This window comes from Chenopodium album, chromosome 14 (genome assembly GCF_948465745.1).
Source record: "Chenopodium album chromosome 14, dcCheAlbu1.1, whole genome shotgun sequence".
Taxonomy (NCBI): Eukaryota; Viridiplantae; Streptophyta; class Magnoliopsida; order Caryophyllales; family Amaranthaceae; genus Chenopodium; species Chenopodium album.
The window spans coordinates 36,537,543-36,554,967 of record NC_137847.1 but is presented as its reverse complement, the minus strand read 5'-3'; the positions used below and the strand labels follow the sequence as shown (position 1 = coordinate 36,554,967).

At 36.3% G+C, this 17,425-nt stretch overlaps 1 pseudogene; it reads right to left on the bottom strand.

Moving 5' to 3' along the window:
- Window positions 1-16,605: 16,605 nt before the first annotated feature.
- Window positions 16,606-16,704, bottom strand: LOC145580444 (small nucleolar RNA R71; annotated as a pseudogene).
- Window positions 16,705-17,425: the final 721 nt, after the last annotated feature.

The window sequence follows — 17,425 nt, the reverse complement described above, 5'->3', positions numbered from 1 at the left end:
TTGAGCAAATTAAACAAAATTTAATAATTCCATATGTTAAATCACATTTAAAATAATAATTGACCCATAATTAAATTATTCTCCCTCCTAATTGAATTGAAATTGTGGACATTCAAAGAATCAACATTCAATATGCGTTCATGCAAAGGCTAACTGATACCACTTTAGGATTTTAGATACTATAAGCGGAATTGCATGAATCATATTCATAAGCATCTAAACACCAAGATCAATGCATAACACATAAAGAACAATTAATAATACCTTTGAAGCGTGATTCCACTAGCGATCGAGCAAGAACAAACGGGAGACAAAGAACCCCAAATGTGATTCCTCTACTTGGTCCATGGGCACAGATTAAACCTCCACTAATGCTAGTTAGTTGTGATCGAACCTTTTAATCAACCTTCTACGGAGAAGAGAGAAACACGAACTAACCACGAACGACCACGAACAAGCACCACACGCGCCACCTAGGGTGGCCGGCTGTACGGACGAGGGGGAGAGAGAGGAGGGCCGTGAGAGTGAGAGAGAGAATTGGGTTTGGGACTTGGTTGCTTGAGTTACAATTAACTGACTTGTCAATTATCATTTCATTCTAAGTCATGGATCTTATTTATAGATCATATCTTTAAATAAGAGTCCATGTCAAGCCCAAACTCCTTGTCCTAATAAAACTACTCTATCCCAACACTCCATATGGTTTGTCATGATCTCATGAGGCCCATTAATGGGCCTCTTACTTGTTTAACTCAATACCCTTGTTGTGTGACCTCATAGAATCCATTCCATTGGGCTTTGGACTATTTAACTAGCCCAAATATCATTTATCATATCTAGGAACAAACAATGACGACCCAAAAGAATGAACTTATTATCTCCATAATAGTGATCCTTAATATATCTATTCATTGCACTTATCGAAGACGTAATTCCTCAAATCTTTCACTTGTCTGAGACAAGTGCACAATATTCAAATTCCTTAAGTCAATGTGCGTTGATTTGATATTATGCTTGCATCTCATGTCGTGATCATATCAATCTACAAATCTTTTCTTGAAATTTGAGATAGAATTACAAAACAAATTATTACTGTGTAATCAATTTGAGCACGGCTATGCATTTTCTGAATTCTCCCTCTTCAAGGGGCCAAGACACATTCCTAATGAAATAGGTAGACTCAATCCAATCTTGTGAAACCAAATCTCCCACTCAACTTTTGAAATAACCACGAAACACCCTTTATAATCTCCAGTTACGGGTAGATGTTTGAATGTACCACAGTGAAATCAATCATTGAATGGAATCCATGTCCCATTCATGTCAAAGGAATCCACTAATATATTTGGAAGCTCTATACTTGAACTTCAAAGTAGGTCTATAGTTCGATCATTTATCATATCTAGCAACAGACAATGACGACCAAAAAGAATGAACTTATTATCTCTATAAAAGCGATCCTTAATATATCTAGTAATTGCACTTATTTAAGACATAATGCCTTCATCATATACTATGCTTTTAAAATCATTATCTTTAAGATTGAAAAATCGCTCAAAATCTTTTTATTAATATTCACAAACTACGGGAATTACCGCTAGATCTAAAGAAGGAAAACCAAGAATGGCACAAAATTCTTCCGACAAAGGGCTAATCTCGTCATTTCCAAATATAAAGTAATAAGTATTGGAATCTCAATATTCTAAGGCGGCATGGATGAAATCAATATCAAGATCTACCCCTTTAATGCCAAATAAACCTCCCATATGGAAAAAAGTCAAGCTCTCTCCTCTCTTTAGCGATCAAAGACCGGCACCACTCACGAGTCATGTCACAAAAATTCCTAGTCATGATTATTTGGTTGGGATCTAAATCTAGATTACTATTTTCTTGAATTATGCTGAAATCGGTGTATTTGGGGGCTTTTTATAACACAAATCGACGCAAAGCTGAGTTCTATTCGAATTTGGGAAAATCGAAGCCATCGCGCTACGATAACCCTATCGCACCGCGATCGATAGACCCTAGCGTCAGTGTAGGGAAACACGTTATGCTGAACATGTTGATTAGACTTTGACTCGGATTTGTACTTTGGTTTTTTGACGGAATCTTATCCTTCAAACCTTATACAATTCTAGTTTTTGGGCCTACAAATGTTCAAATATTTATCCTATTATGATTTGAGAGATTATTTTTAAGTTTAATTATTTTAAGCTTATGATAGTTAACTCCATTTTAGTTTTTCATTTTTTTGGGGGGAGAAAGTCGGATACCCTCCAATGGTAACAAAAATGACGGAATTTTTTGCGCAAATTTGTAACAAATTTCACATACTCGTATGCACATAATAAGATGTAAAAATAAAATGCAAAGGCTAAAATGTACATAAAAAGTCTACCGTATATATACATCGTGTTTAACACGTCATAATAAATCCACATAAATAAAAAGCAAAGACCTACATAATAAGAAAATGCACAAACAGATACATGAAATATAGTGCTGGAGGACGAATGCCGAAAGCGTCATTGAAGAACAAGGTCCGCGGGGTCAAGCCCAGACCATCATCGACACCGCTAGTTGTCGGGATCGAGAGAGTCGGACCAGCCCATCCAGCCTCACCTTGCTGCTCCTGCTACTGTGGCTGCCTCGACGACGAGCAAACCTCGTACGTCCCATCAGTCTTAAGAAAATCGGGAGTCGTGAAAGGAGCCAACGTCAGACTACCCCGACGAGGTAGTCTCGCCGCTCCCTCAGAAGAAGAGCCGAAATCATCCAGTACCACAGTATAATCCGACGCCTCTCGCCCGTCCTGAGTCTCGATCAAGGTACGACGGCGCCTCGACCCAGCTCTCTCCCTCGGGCCCTCTTGGCTCGAGTAGGTACGTGTCAGAGGAGCAGGCTGAAATAAAACAATAAGCCAAGTCAAATACAAAAAGGCAAATTAACAAAAATAATATAAGTTAGGAGACATACCGGTGCAACGTCACCAGCACGACGGTATGATGCTCGGTGGCTCAGTCTCACCAGCTGGTACCGAAAGATGTCCATAGCTGCCGCCATCCTCATCACCTCCTCGAGTGAGAACTGCAAAGTAATAAAGTCAGAAAAAAAGATCAAAATATACATGTCCATAAATACAAAAGATGACTCACCTAGTTCTGAGGTCAAGGGATCGACCTCAAAATCAGATGCCACTCCTCAGGAGAAGGAGGCACCATCTCCTCGATCGGTCCGTATGTCCTCTGATAAGTAATGGACATACGCGGAGGGACAAACTCCGTGGCCGCTTCTGCAGCCTACGAAAGTGAAATCCAACGGTTAGATATCGTTGGGGGCTACCTAAGAGACAAATGAAAGATACGAAAAACAAACCTCCTCCTCCTCCTCCTCTATGCAAGGCGGCAAGGCCAACTGTGACAGAAGCATCTTAGCATACGATCAGTCCGGATGGCTATACACCCGCCAATCCACACCGATCGGCTTAGAATTTTTGTGAGCCTAGATACTCATCAAGCTCATGATATACACTAGAGGACTGACTGACAGGCTAAAGTCGTATCACCTAATCAAAAGTAATTCCTAAAACCACTAACTAAAATAGATAGGGAAGTAGGGTCGAATCCACAAGGAAATAATGTTCTTTTATTCCTAATAAATTATTATAATCTAAATCATCAAGAAAAGAGGAAAAATTGTGAGAATAATACTATGACAATAATTAAACTAAGGGAATAAATAATAATAAAAAGCCTAGGGTCATAGGTTCACCAATAAATATTATTTCAGGATGAAAGACAACAATCAATTATCAATGCATAAATTAACCAGATTATAAAGGGCTTTCGCTACGTATTATAATCACAGTATTAATTTACTGGTATTAAATCGCATCTCTCGAATTTTGACTTAACCATTTATAAATTAACCTGCCTATTGAAACTAAGCCTAAACATCAATTCTCATCTCTCGAATCTCGAATCAATATTGCATAACTCACACAATTAAACCAGCGCTAATCTAATTGCATAGCATTATAATAATCAATAAGAAATTAACCCAAAACATTAACAATCGACAATAATAAATCATCCCTTCATATTTTTTATGGATCCCCACAAACCCTAGAAAGAAAACTACTCGCATATAATTAAAACTAAACTAATCAAAGCAATTAAATAAAGCATAATTAAAAGCAAGAACAAGAAATTAAAGAAAATAATAATAAACTTCAACTTATAATCATAAAACATGAAATCAACTACTATTAATGAACAAAACAATATTAACGAAGAAAACAAACAATTGACGAAAAGTGAATTAAAACTAATGAATCTTATAAAGCTGCTTAAAGAAAACAAAACTAAATTACTAATGGAAGCTGTTAAGTGTGTAAAAACTAAAAAAAAACAAAAGTCAACTTAATTTAACTAAGCTAATAACTAAAAAGCTACGGAAAAACTAAACTACTAGGCTACTAAAACTAAACCAAAGTAATAAAGCTGACAAAGTCTAAAAACTAATCTAAGAATTATATCCAATCCCCTCTCTCTCGTTCCCACAAATTTGGGTGTTTATATAGCCCAACAAACCGACATAGCAACATTCCAGCATACTCGCCCAATCGGGCAATGGGTCGCCCAATCGGGCCCGCTTCCTTCACGCTAAGCAAATCTGATAATGGGCTTCCTTCACTTGGGCTTATAACTGAATTTTTGTTGTTTAATGACTTGTGGCCCCATAACTTAGCCCGTATATTAGCTTGTATAACTTGAACTTCTTCACCAATCGAGCCCTTAATCACCGAACTAAATTTATTTAGCACGTCTTTGAGCTTCAAATATATGGTCATAAAATACACTTCAACTCTAATATCTTCGTAGCGGCTCAATATGCTCGAGAATTATCATAATTCTGCAAATTCCTACAAAATAATACCAACACTACAAAAACACTAGAAAACGTATATTAGTAATAAAAATAGCTCCGTAGAGCTCAAATAAGCACAAATATGACCGTGGGATGGGAAATAAAAAAATATATATATATAATAGACTCATCACTGACTAGAACGATGAAAACATCCGAGGAGTGCTGAATTGCAACTCTCTCGCCTGGGTACACAACAACATCATATATATGTATCCAAGAAATAACGCCTCTGGGCAATGTACTGATAAGTCGGGGCAGAATCATCCAACCCTACCCACGAACGGTAGAGGACCTCAGGATACTGTAATAGGATGGACCATAAGTAAAAAATTCTACAAAGGGGTCAAGAGAAATTATAATATATAGTCAAGAGATAGCCCTCACCGCATTGAGCGCCTCTCTCACGGTAGTGGTGGCGGTCAAGCCAGGATAACGGCCTCCCTAACTGGCAGCAATAGGGATTCCTCTAGGCTGAGACCTCGCTGGCGGCCTGGCGCCAAAGATGGGAAATACTCGTAGAACCAGATCTGCGATAAGAAGAAAAGATCTAAGGTTCAATAAAAGCCTATGGAAAAAAGACATCCGAGTTGTACTGAATAAAAAAGAATATACCTCTACGACCTTCCAAAGCCTAGAGAAGGTGACCTCCTCATCATAGTCTCGCTGGCGATATGTGAGTCGCTGCCCGAGCAGAAATTCAGCATAGGCCAAGCTGGCCCAATCAAAAGTCCCGACCAATCAGAGGTCGCGGAGAGCAGTAAGATAATAGAGCAGCACTCGACTCCCTTTGTTAGGAGAGAAAGTCCCTGACAGGAGAATAAGGACGAAGATGCGCACCCGCTGCTCCGAGGTGGTCGCATCATCACGAAAAGCCTCCACTAGCAAGGACCGACAAGTAGACCGCTGGCTAGTCCGTATAGCCCCAGCCTCAGAATATGCCCGGATGACGATGGGGCCCAGCAGCTTGCGAGTCTCAAGGGAGGTGAGGGAAATGTCCCTATTAATAGGAACTGCAGTCAATCAGAACTCTAATCTAATGATGATAGAGAATTCAATATGGGTTATGGTCATCTCACCCCAAGGCAAGTGGAAAGTGTTAGTGGTATCCCAGTAGAACTCCACTAACCCTCAAACTATGTAGCGGATGAACTGCAAAGGCTGAAGAACCACTATGGCCTGAAGGAAGATAGTCAAGCCGCTTGACTCCCAAAGCGCGGTTCCCTAGAAAGTAAAGTTCGTAAAGCCGCCCTATGTCGGTTTTGCAAGAGCCATTGTAATGAATCATATCGTCGACAATTCCAGATCCCCGTCAAACACGATGAGAAATGTGGTAGACGGGCTGGAAGTACAAAGACTGTCCGTCCCACTCAGGGAGTCCTGCGTCGCGACTGGTGGAAGCACCCTCACCAGCGTCAATGGGCTCGTCCTCTCGGTGAGCCGAGCGAGAACATGAGCTAAAGACTCGACATCCAGCCATACTAATTATATTTAACACATGAGAACAATAAATTAAAGGTTCTATAGTATCTAGAGTTCGCCTAGCGGCATGATACTATGTTTGTCAAAAAAAAAGAGTACATAGTACTAAAACAGAGCATGTTTTTTATTCGAGCAATAACAAAATTTTTGAGCAACCAAACAATTTCTTGCAATTCTATGATAAAATTGCGACAAATTAAACACAAAAAGCAAGCAAAAACATGCTGAATAGAAAAAACAATGGTGGAACGCTCGTTTCTTCACCAAATAGAGCCAAACAAGTCTCAAAATACTCACAAAGCAATATACAAACATAAACAAGGAATTTCATGGCATGAAATTCAACAAACATGGAGTTTTGAGCAAGAACATGCTCGGATTTTCCAGAAATCCGCAAATAAAAAAGCACGAAATTCTTCAAAAACAATAAGAGTTGGAGGAAAACTTACATAGATCGGCAAACTAGAGATGAAGAGCTTCGATTTGCAAAAAGTGTTGGGTTTCGAGATGTCCAACACCATGCGGAATCAAAACTCGACCCCAAGACCCACACATAAATAAATGTAACTAAACAAGCATATTAATTAATAACATAATTAAATAATTAATAAAAAGAGAGAGAAAGACGATTTTACCCTCGTAGCGTGCTTCGCTCCTTAAAGAGCTCGTACTTGAAAAGATACTCGAGTTTCGCAAATGCGAGAACCTTCTACGAAGTCCACCCACAAGCACGACCCGTACGGCCCATACCCAGAAGCTTAGCCGTAGCTAGACCAAAAAGAACTTAGAGTATTACGAGCGAAAGTGTTCACGCTTTTAATGATCCTTTAAAGCTCACAACTTAAAGTGGACTTTCTCAAATCCCAAAGCTTGGTATTTATAACGAAAATCCCATGAAAATTCTGTAGTATTTTAGATACTCTAAGCGGAATTTCATTAATCATATTCATAAGCATCTAATAACCAAGATCATTGCATAATACATAAAGAACTTATAAGTGTATCTTCGAAGCGTGATTCCACGTGCGATCGAGCAAGAACAATGGGAGATAAAGAACCCCAAGCGTGATTCCTCTACTTGGTCCACGGGCACAAATTAAACCTCCACTAATGCTAGTTAGTCGTGATTGAACCTTTCAATCAACCTTCTACGGAGAAGAGAGAAGACAAACAAGCCACGAACCACCACCACCACCGTGAGCAACCACCTTGCTTAGGTGGTCCGTACGGTTGTATAGATGAGGGGAAAGAGAGTAAGAGGCGTGTAAGAGAGGGGTTGAGAGAGTTTGGTTGCTTGCTTCACAATTCACTGTATGGTTAATTGTGACTTATGTCAACCATACAGTGTCTTTAATATCAGCAACAACACTGTCGTTGCAATTAAAAGCGGTATATTTATCAACGATTAAAGTTGTTATCAATAATTATTAGAAAGATTTGCAACAAATTTGGTCGTTGTAAAAAATTAGGATATATTTTGCAACGACACTTATCATTGTGGAAACAGTCTCAAAATTTCACAAGGCCCGCGTTGGAAGTTTTGGTGGAAGGAAATGAAAATGAATATATTGCAACAACAATGTCGTTGTTAAAATTAATATTAGCTACAATAATTAAGTCGTTGCTAAAGAGTTGTAGCCAAAAATGGGTTTTCTTGTAGTGATAGTATGTCACTGACCCAGGTCAAGTGAGCATTGTAGGGAATATTCTAGTTAAATCTATTATTTTATTTTTTATCTTAGAAATGTCTAGTTTTAAATATGTGTACCAAAAAAAAATTATAAATATTTAGGTGGGAAATTATTTAACCAGAGAAAATATTGTGATGTGAGTCCGTTCTACTACTTGGCCCGCGATCGGCCCGTTTCTTTAAAGTTCAGCCCGCGCGCGGCCCGATCTTTAAATAACCATAGTTTTTTTAAAAAAAAAATTAAAAAAAAAACCCAAACCCAACGTCCCGCCTTTCTCCTTCTTCTTCTCACCCACGTTTTCTGCATTCTCACTCCATTTTCATCAGTTACACTCCATTACTATCAACTTAACTTCACGTTTTCGAATTATTCGCATCACTACTTCATTTTCCATCTTTAATTTTATTTGCATGTATTTAATTTTTACTTCTTTTATATAAACCCTAACTTTCGTCATTTTCGACTCTATTAATGGCTGACATTCCATCGATTAAAGATTCTTCTCCTTAAAAGTTTATGTTAAACGAAGTAAACAAGCACGAAAACAGCATAAGACAGTTGCAATGGCTGAAAGGTTTATTATATTTCAGTTATTTTTAGGTTGTACTGTTTTTTTAAAAATCCATTTTTATAAGTTATTATTTCGTTCTGTAGGGTCGATTCAAAACCTCCATTGAAGAAGCGTTGTCCTAAACCTAGTTTTAAACGAAGTCGACCTGTTAGGTGTGAAATTTTGTTTCTATTTAATTCGCAAAAAGACATGGCATTCTGTACTTGTTGTTTTATATAGAATCTTTTTTCTTGGGAAACATACCATATCTGGTTATTATATTGTAATTTGATAATAGATTATTTTTGTCAGGATTTACAATTACTTTGTCAGGAATTCTAATTTTTCTATCAGAAATTAGCTTATTATTCTGTGATAAATCATATATATGCAAATTAGCTTGTCTTGAATTTGATTATTTTATTTTGATAATAGTTTATGTTTGTCAGGATTTAGGTTTTTTTGGTCAGAAATTAATTTCTTTTTTTCAGTATTTAAATTACATCAGTATGGAATAATATTTCTTCAATCCGAAATAAGATTACTTTTATCAGTAATAAGATATATATGTGACACATTACATTAGTTAGGAATAATAATTTTTTCATCAGGAATAAGATTATTTTGGTCAGAAATGAGTTTATTTTTGTCGGGAAAAAGATATTTATGCTTAGAAATAAGATTACTAATTTCAGGAATAACATAACTATTATCATGAATAAGAATGTTTTATATAGCTCTCAATTTTAATGTCATTTTTTACTTTTCAATTTTTCAGTTCTCTTACTGAAGATGATATTTCAGACTTAGAGCTTGGTAATAAATCTGTTCCCAATCATCTTTGTCAAATTCTAGAAGATTTAAGTGATAAGCAAAAGAAGGATGTAAGAGACATTGGTTTTGGTGGATTGCTTCATATGAATTTGAAGGATAATATTAGCCATCAGTTGTACGGTTATTTAGTAACTCATTATAATCCCAAGGCAAGAAATGTGATAGTTGGTAAAAAGGAACATGCTATATGAATTTGAAGGATAATATTGCTGATGTTTTGGGTATTCCTTATACTGATCTAGCAGTGAAAGTTATTTGAAAAAACAAGAAAGGATTTAATCCTGATGACAATTTGAAGTTAGAGTGGAGGAAGTTTTTGTGTTTGGATATAGAAGATGAATTGGAAAAAGGAAATGACTCTGAAACTAACAAGAAAAAGAAGAGGAAAACTGGTGATGAATCTGAAAAAGGTTTTCAAAGAGCAGTTCAAAGTAAGAAGAAGAAGACATATGTCAATTTTCTTACTTATCAAACATTGTTTGAGAAATATAGAGAGGGAGGTTATGAATTCAAGAGACTCTTTGTTATGTTTGCTGTATCTAATTTTTTGGCTCCAATTGGTGACAAGTCCCCAAATTTTAACATCATCAAGTCTATGGAAGATGTACGTTTCATAAAGACTTACAACTGGGCTGGTTATGTGATGGATTGGTTATGTGATTCAATAGCAGACTTTCAGGCTTTTGTTTTGAAGAAGAAAGCAGGAGAGGTATTGAAAACTAAATCAAAACAAGTAAATGGCTGTCTGGTTGCATTTGTAATTGCTTTTTTGCAAAAGTTTGAGTTTGGGCCCACTTTAGATAGGAAGCCATTTGTAATGAATTGGTCTTGTGAAAGTCTGAATGAGAGGATTAAAGTCGTTGCTGAAAATATCGATTACGGTATCATAAAATTGTATCCTCAGACATTACCATTACAGTATGCTGGGAAAAGTGAACAGGAGCTTCTAAAATCTTTTCAGTTGGATAGCATTGAGTTTAAACTTGAAGATACTGGTGATGAAGATTCTAGTGAAAATAAGGAAGGTCAGGGTGTACAATCTGCTACCATTGATTTGAAAGTTGAAGATGACAAAGCTAGATATGTAATGTACAAGATTCCTGAAGAGTACCCCACTGATGATGAGATTGATAAAATGGATATTGATGTAAGTTTAAAATCTCATCTTTTTATTAATTTTGTAAAGTTTTTTCTTCAAGAATTCATACTGAATAAGCTGTTGTTATGTACTAGCTCTTTTTGTCAGGAATTAAGTGATTAATATAGAATAGAATATAATATGAATGAGGATTAATTGCAGTCAGATATTAGTTTAGTTTTATCAGGAGTAAGAAATTTAATATCAGGAAATAAATTATCTCAATCAGCATTAATATTGTCACTTAGAAATTAGATTACTTATATTAGGAATATGATAATTATGGTCAGGAATGAAATTATTTTAATCAGGAAATAAGTTATATCTCAATTAGGAACAACATTATTTCAGTCAGAAATTAGATTACTTTTAGTCAAGAATGAATTCTTTTAGTCAGGAATATGATAATGTTAGTCAGGAATAATATTGTTTTAGTCATAAATTATATTACTTTTATCAGGAATTAGAATGTTGTAATTCCCTTGTAGGTAGGATATTTTATTATATTTTACTCATTCACTCTTTATTCTTTTTTTTTATTAGGCTGTGAAGAAGAAAATGATGAAATTTGGTCGTGACTTGAAGATCGTGACTTCACTTTGCTATTGATTTGAAGGATGAAGCAATAAAAACTTCACAAGAATCTCAATCTCAAGGAGAAGATGATGTATATTCCAATCCTCAATTCTTAGCAAAAATTGATTAAGTAGTGTTAGCTGCTATGCAGAGCAAAAAGTTGGCCACTAATTTGGATAATTTTGATCTTAAGCTTAAGCCTAATGAAATTGTAAGTTTAATTACCATTATCATCATTTTATATATGAAATTAATTTAAGATTTGTGTTTGACATTAATATTTATTTTACATAGGTGAATAATGTTATTGCTGTTCTTAATTTGGAGAAAGACCAAAGTCAAGATATACCTGAAAGAGATAATTTAGAGGGTGCTAATAAAGTAAAAGAATTCAATGTAGAAGAAGAAACTGATATACCTGAAAGTGGTATGCCTGAAGATATACCAAAGAAAAATACAGATGAAGGAACTTCTTGACTGGTGTAGAAACTGGTATTGTATATTCTGAACCTGGCACAGCACCATCAGAAAATATGGTTAGCTCAGTTGGTGAGGAGGGTGTTCTTGGTTCTAGAACGATGGTTGGTCATGAGCTGGTTACAAGATCATTAGAAACTTCAACATCACCTCCTAGAACACCAAGGAAAGCCAGGGGACTCAATGAATTTTATTCTGCTAGTTTGAATGATGATCAGGTTAGGGTTGTGCAAGAAGGTAAGAGTTTTTCCACGGGAGCTGATTCTATGCCAAAGTTTCAATTAATTACTCCTACTCCTCTTTCTCCTCAATCATCTTTACTACCATACCAAGAACAAAATGTCGAAGTTACTGAAGAAGAAGTTCCAGTAACTAATGAAAAAGAAAGAAAAAATGACAAGGATGATGACAGCACATCTAAGGTCTAATATCTGTATTTTATTTGAATAATTTATTAAAATAATTATTGTATTTAAATTTGATATTTTATATAAATAAATAAATAAATTTTTTATTTCTGTTATACATATGTTTTCAGGTTTTTACTAAATCTGATGATGTAATACATAGTAAAGTTACAGAAGAACATCATTTACCTATTGATGAGGGGCATCAGGTAATTTTTTATGTTTTTTTCATGAATTAAAGTATTTTGGTCAGAAATTAGATTTATTTTGTCATGAATAAAATTCATTTTATCATAAATTTGTTTGTTTCTTATTGTCAGGAATTAGATTTTTTTTTTCATTTATTATATAAGTTTTGTCAGCAATTTAAATATTTTTGTCATGAATTAAAATATGCCTGAAAGACATAGGGTTAGAAATTAGATTAAATATATCAGGAATAAGAATATTTTAGGCAGGCATTAGATCAGTTTGGGCAGGAATTAAATTATTTTTGTTAGGAACTAAATTATTTCAATCAGGAATAAAGTTGTTCTTGTTAGATATTAGAAATTAACTTATTTTTAAAAGTAATTATAATTCCTGATTAAAGTATTCTTATTGCAATACGTTTTTTATCAGGAAAAAGATGTATTCATTCAGCTATTAGATTACCTATATCTGTAATAAGAATTTTTGATTCACGATTCATATTTTATTTATATAGGTTATTATTGTTTGGATTTAGATTACTTTTGTTTGATTTTAATACATTTTATTTTTCTTCCAGAAAGCTCAGCCTAGAGATACAACTACAGTTTTAGATTTAATGAGAAGTAAATATGTTGCAAAGGAGTCTGTTGCAAAGGAATCTATTCCAAATGCAGTTTTAGAATCTCCTACATCTCCTAATGCTGAACTAATTTTAATAGATAAAACTCCTACTCCTGTTATTGCTGCTGATTTGTCTCAAGATGATCTTATGGAAATAGGAACTCAGCCTCCTAAAACACACATTCAGTTAATTCATGTAGACAAAATTCCTACTGGTGCAAATGATCCACCTGAAACTACCTTTATTGCTGTTGATACATATACTGAAAAAAGGGTTGAGAGATGGCAATATTTAAGAGATAAACAGCAGTTGGAATTGCAGGCTAATTTGGAAGCAGCTGGTGATTCAGATTGGGTATATCTGCCTATTGATAAGATTCCGATTCAAAATCGAGAAATTCTTGTATCTAGGAGTTTGCAGGAAAATAAGCCTCTGTATCTGAAAAATTTAGGTGATCATGAAAGATATATGTGTGACTTCCTCTTTTTTAGGCAATATGACGAGGAGAAAGAGTTAGATCCTACAGGAGAAGATGAGGGAGTTAAGTTGCGTAACAACAGCCGGTATGTGGAAGATACTGGTACTGTTATCTGTCAATTTGCCACTGAAGATATTTCCCAAAGCGATATTATTTTGGCAAAAGAGGAGTTCTGTTCACTGCGTCCCTCTGTCTGGGTTAATAGTGCTATTCATGATGCTTGGGCTTCTGTGCTGAATATTGAAGAGAGCAAAATAACTGACAGAGATATTTTTCAGTACAAAAGATTTGTTTTTCATACTGGAGTTGCTGTAAATTTTTTCTTTTTCTTTACTTATTATCATTTGAATTTTTATGTATATATCATAATATATTTTTTAATTTTTTGTATTGTAGGAGACTATACACAGATATATAACAAAGAGAGAAAAATATAAAAAAGATGTGAAGTACATCAAAGAACAGGAAAAAAATTTGAATTCTTTGGAAAATGATCCCGAAGAATATGCAAAGTTTAGGGATCAGTTGACAAAAAAGGAGCTTGATTTAGAATTGAAAAAACATGATTCTCATGATGTTTATGTTTCCATTGATAAGTGGGTTAAACGATTTCCAACGCTCAACATAGCTGAAGTAGAGTTGGTAAGTTTTTAACTTTATTTATTGTTTTACTTAGGTAATATATTTTTATTTTCAGGTACTAGCTTTTATAGTCAGGTATTAATTTATTTTTGTCATGTATAACAATATTTTTTTCAGGAATTAAACAGTCATAGAGTTAGAGTTTTGGATTTAACATTTTTAAGTTTAACATAATATAGGTTAGGAATCAAACATTACAATATTTAGTCAGGAATTCGATTATTATGATCAGGAATAAGTTATTTTTAGTCAGGAACTACTATGTTTTAGTCTGATGAGTGTCATTTATGGCACTCATAAGGTAGTCTTTTAGGTTATTTCTTTCCTTTTTTGTTGCTTTCTTCTTTTAGTTTTGGCCCTTTTTCCTTTAGTTTCTCCTTTTTCCTCTTTCTTTATGTTTCTCGTGTTTTTTATCGTGTTTTTCCTTTATTTTGCTCTTTTTCCCTTTTATTTCCTTCCTTTGTTTACTTGTGTAGGTATTGTGAGATTCACCTTGGCGAAGGATGCAATTCGGGACCTCAATGATCAAGCAAGGAAGAAGCATTTGGCTAGAGAGGGCTTAGAGAGGCCTTGGAGAGACCTCGGAGAGGTCTCCATGGCATCCCACCAGGCCGCGGGCGCGGGACTTCAAGCCGCGGGCGCGGGCTCTTATTGTTCAAAAATGCCAAAAGTTGGCAGGAACTAGCCGCGGTTGCCCCGCGGTCTCTCCGCGGGCGCGGGCAATTTGGAGAGGTCTCTCCGCTCATAGAGACCGCGACTCCCCTGATCAGCCTTTGGGAGCAGGGGACTTCGCCGCGGGCGCGGATCATCAAGCCGCGGGCGCGGGCCCCTGAGGCCGCGGGTGCGGGTGCTGCCCAGGCAGCCCGCGGAGGGTTCCGTACCCATTTTTCCGCGGGCGCGGGCTTATCGAGAGAGACCGCGGGAGCTGCCGATTTCTTCTTAGCCTATAAATTGAATTGTATTTCCTTTTTGAAGGTAACTTTTTGATAATTTTCATTAGCTTAGTTTTAGAGAGAGAAGTTAGAGAGAAGTTCTTGGTTTTGGATTTGTAACTCAACATTTGATCAATCAAGTTTGGATTTCTTCATTTTCAATCATCAATTTTAGTGAGATTCTCTTCTTTCTTTCATCTTTTACTTACTTGTTATTTGATTCTTTTGCTTGATGTTTGTTTTTCTTGGATTTGAGTTTGATAATATTGAATACTTTGATTTCTATTAGATTTTTGATATAGAATGATGATCAATGCAATTTCTAGTTATTTGTTCTTGAATTTCACCATGATTAGTGAGTAGATTAGTTGCTAGGGAAAGGGGGAAGCATGTTTGATTAATGGAAATGCTAGTTGATGCTCTTTGATTGGTTGATTTGTTGCAATTAAATTGGTTGACATAGTTTTGCATGAGATTGATTAGATTAGGATTGATCACCCTATAAGATTAATCTAGATTGCATTGCAACTCTTAATGACATGACCAATTGATTTAAAGGTTGCTCTAATTGATTGAGTTTGCTTATGATTCTTCTTGGTTTGCCTTTCATAGCGACCACTAGATTGGCCTATAGGAGATAGTATTTGAACTCTCTTGATTGCTACTATTGTTTGTCCATTGCAATACTTGAATTAATTGATTGAGCTTTAATCTAGCATTATCATTGATTTTGCATGTGGAACCCATATCCCTAGTGTTTAGACCTTTGATTATTTGTTGAATTTGATCTAGTTCATTTTAGTACCAACCAATATCTCATTTTCGACTCTGAGGTAGCTTGACTTAGACTTTAGTTTTCATCATTGCATTCCCTTGGGACCGACCCTTAACTTACCCTATATTCATATAAGGTTGGTTAGGTGTTTACAAATTTAGTTTGGCTTGGGGAAAGGGTAGAAAACGACATGCATTTTCCTCTTGTCAAAATGGCGCCGTTGCCGTGGAATGCTATTGGTGCTTAGCTTTTGTTGTTGAGTCTACTTCATTTTATAAAAAAAATACAAAAAGATTTTGTTTCTTTAGGCTACACTTGTAGCCGTGCTACTAATATTTTTGTTTGAGTTTTGCATGCATAGAACCCGTGATCGTTTCCTTGTTCCCCTTGATCCGGAAATTGAGAGGACTCTTTCAAGAAGAAGAGTGGATAATAGATCCTTGGGTTATAGCTCTTCAAGTGAAGAAGAAATTCAAGAAGAGCAAGGAATGGGTGAAAATCCTAGAATAGCCTTGAAGGAGCTTGGAGTGCCCGGGGCATATAGGTTTGAGAGCAGAATAGCTCCACCTACTACTCCGGCAAATGACTTCGAAATCCGGCCGGCAATGATCACCTTGATTGAGAGAAGGCAATATAGTGGGGCTAAGAATGAGAGCCCATTGAACCATCTAAAAGAGTTTGAAAAATATTGCAACACCATCAAAGTCAATGGGGTTTCTCAAGAATTTATCCGCCTCAAGTTGTTCCCTTTCTCTTTAATAGGAAGATCTTTGGAGTGGCTAGACAAAGAGGTGAAGCCCAACTCCTTGAGAACTTGGGACGATGTCACAAAGGCTTTCTTGTCCCGCTTCTACCCCCAAAAGAAGACGGCGGAGGCAAGAGCCTTGATTCAAGGGTTCAAGCAAAGGCCGAGTGAAAGCCTTTACGAAGCATGGGAGAGATTCAAAGAGTATCAAAGGGAGTGCCCTCACCACGGAATCCCCACATACCAAGTGATCCAAATCTTCTATGGCGGTTTAAGTCCCCAAGGCAAGTCATGCCTTGATGGAGGGGCCGGGGGCCCTATCATGAACAAAACCGAAGAAGAAGTTGTGGACATCATTGAGGACGTGGTGACATATTATAGGGATTGGCAAGATGGGGAGAGGGACTCTTCAAGCAAGCAATCTTCATTGTACTCGATGGACCATCTAAATGCAATCAACAACCTTTCCTCCCAAATGACAAACTTAGGAAAGGAGGTCACCGCAATCAAAGCTAAGTTGGAGAGCACTTCTTCCCCTTCTCAAGCTTCGAATCTTCCCTCCCAATTTAAGGGGAGAGGTACTCCTTCTAACTCTCAACCCCCTCCCTCTTCACATAATATGCCTTTGGGTTGCTTGTTTTGTGATGCATGTGGATCGTATGATCATGACTCTAGTGCTTGTCCTAATGAATGTGTTGATGAGTTTGATAACCATGAGAGTGAACATGTGAATTATGTGTCGAATAATAATGGTCAACGGTTTGATAATCAAAGGGGTCAATGGAATAGGAACTTCCAAGGCCAAGGAAATTTTGACAACTATAACCAAGGTGGTGGTTATAGAAACCAAGGGAACCAAGGTTCTCGTGGTAGCTATAATAATCAAGGTTATAGTGGCAAAAATCAAGGCCAATATTATGGTAATCAAGGCCAAAATTATGGTAACCAAAACCAA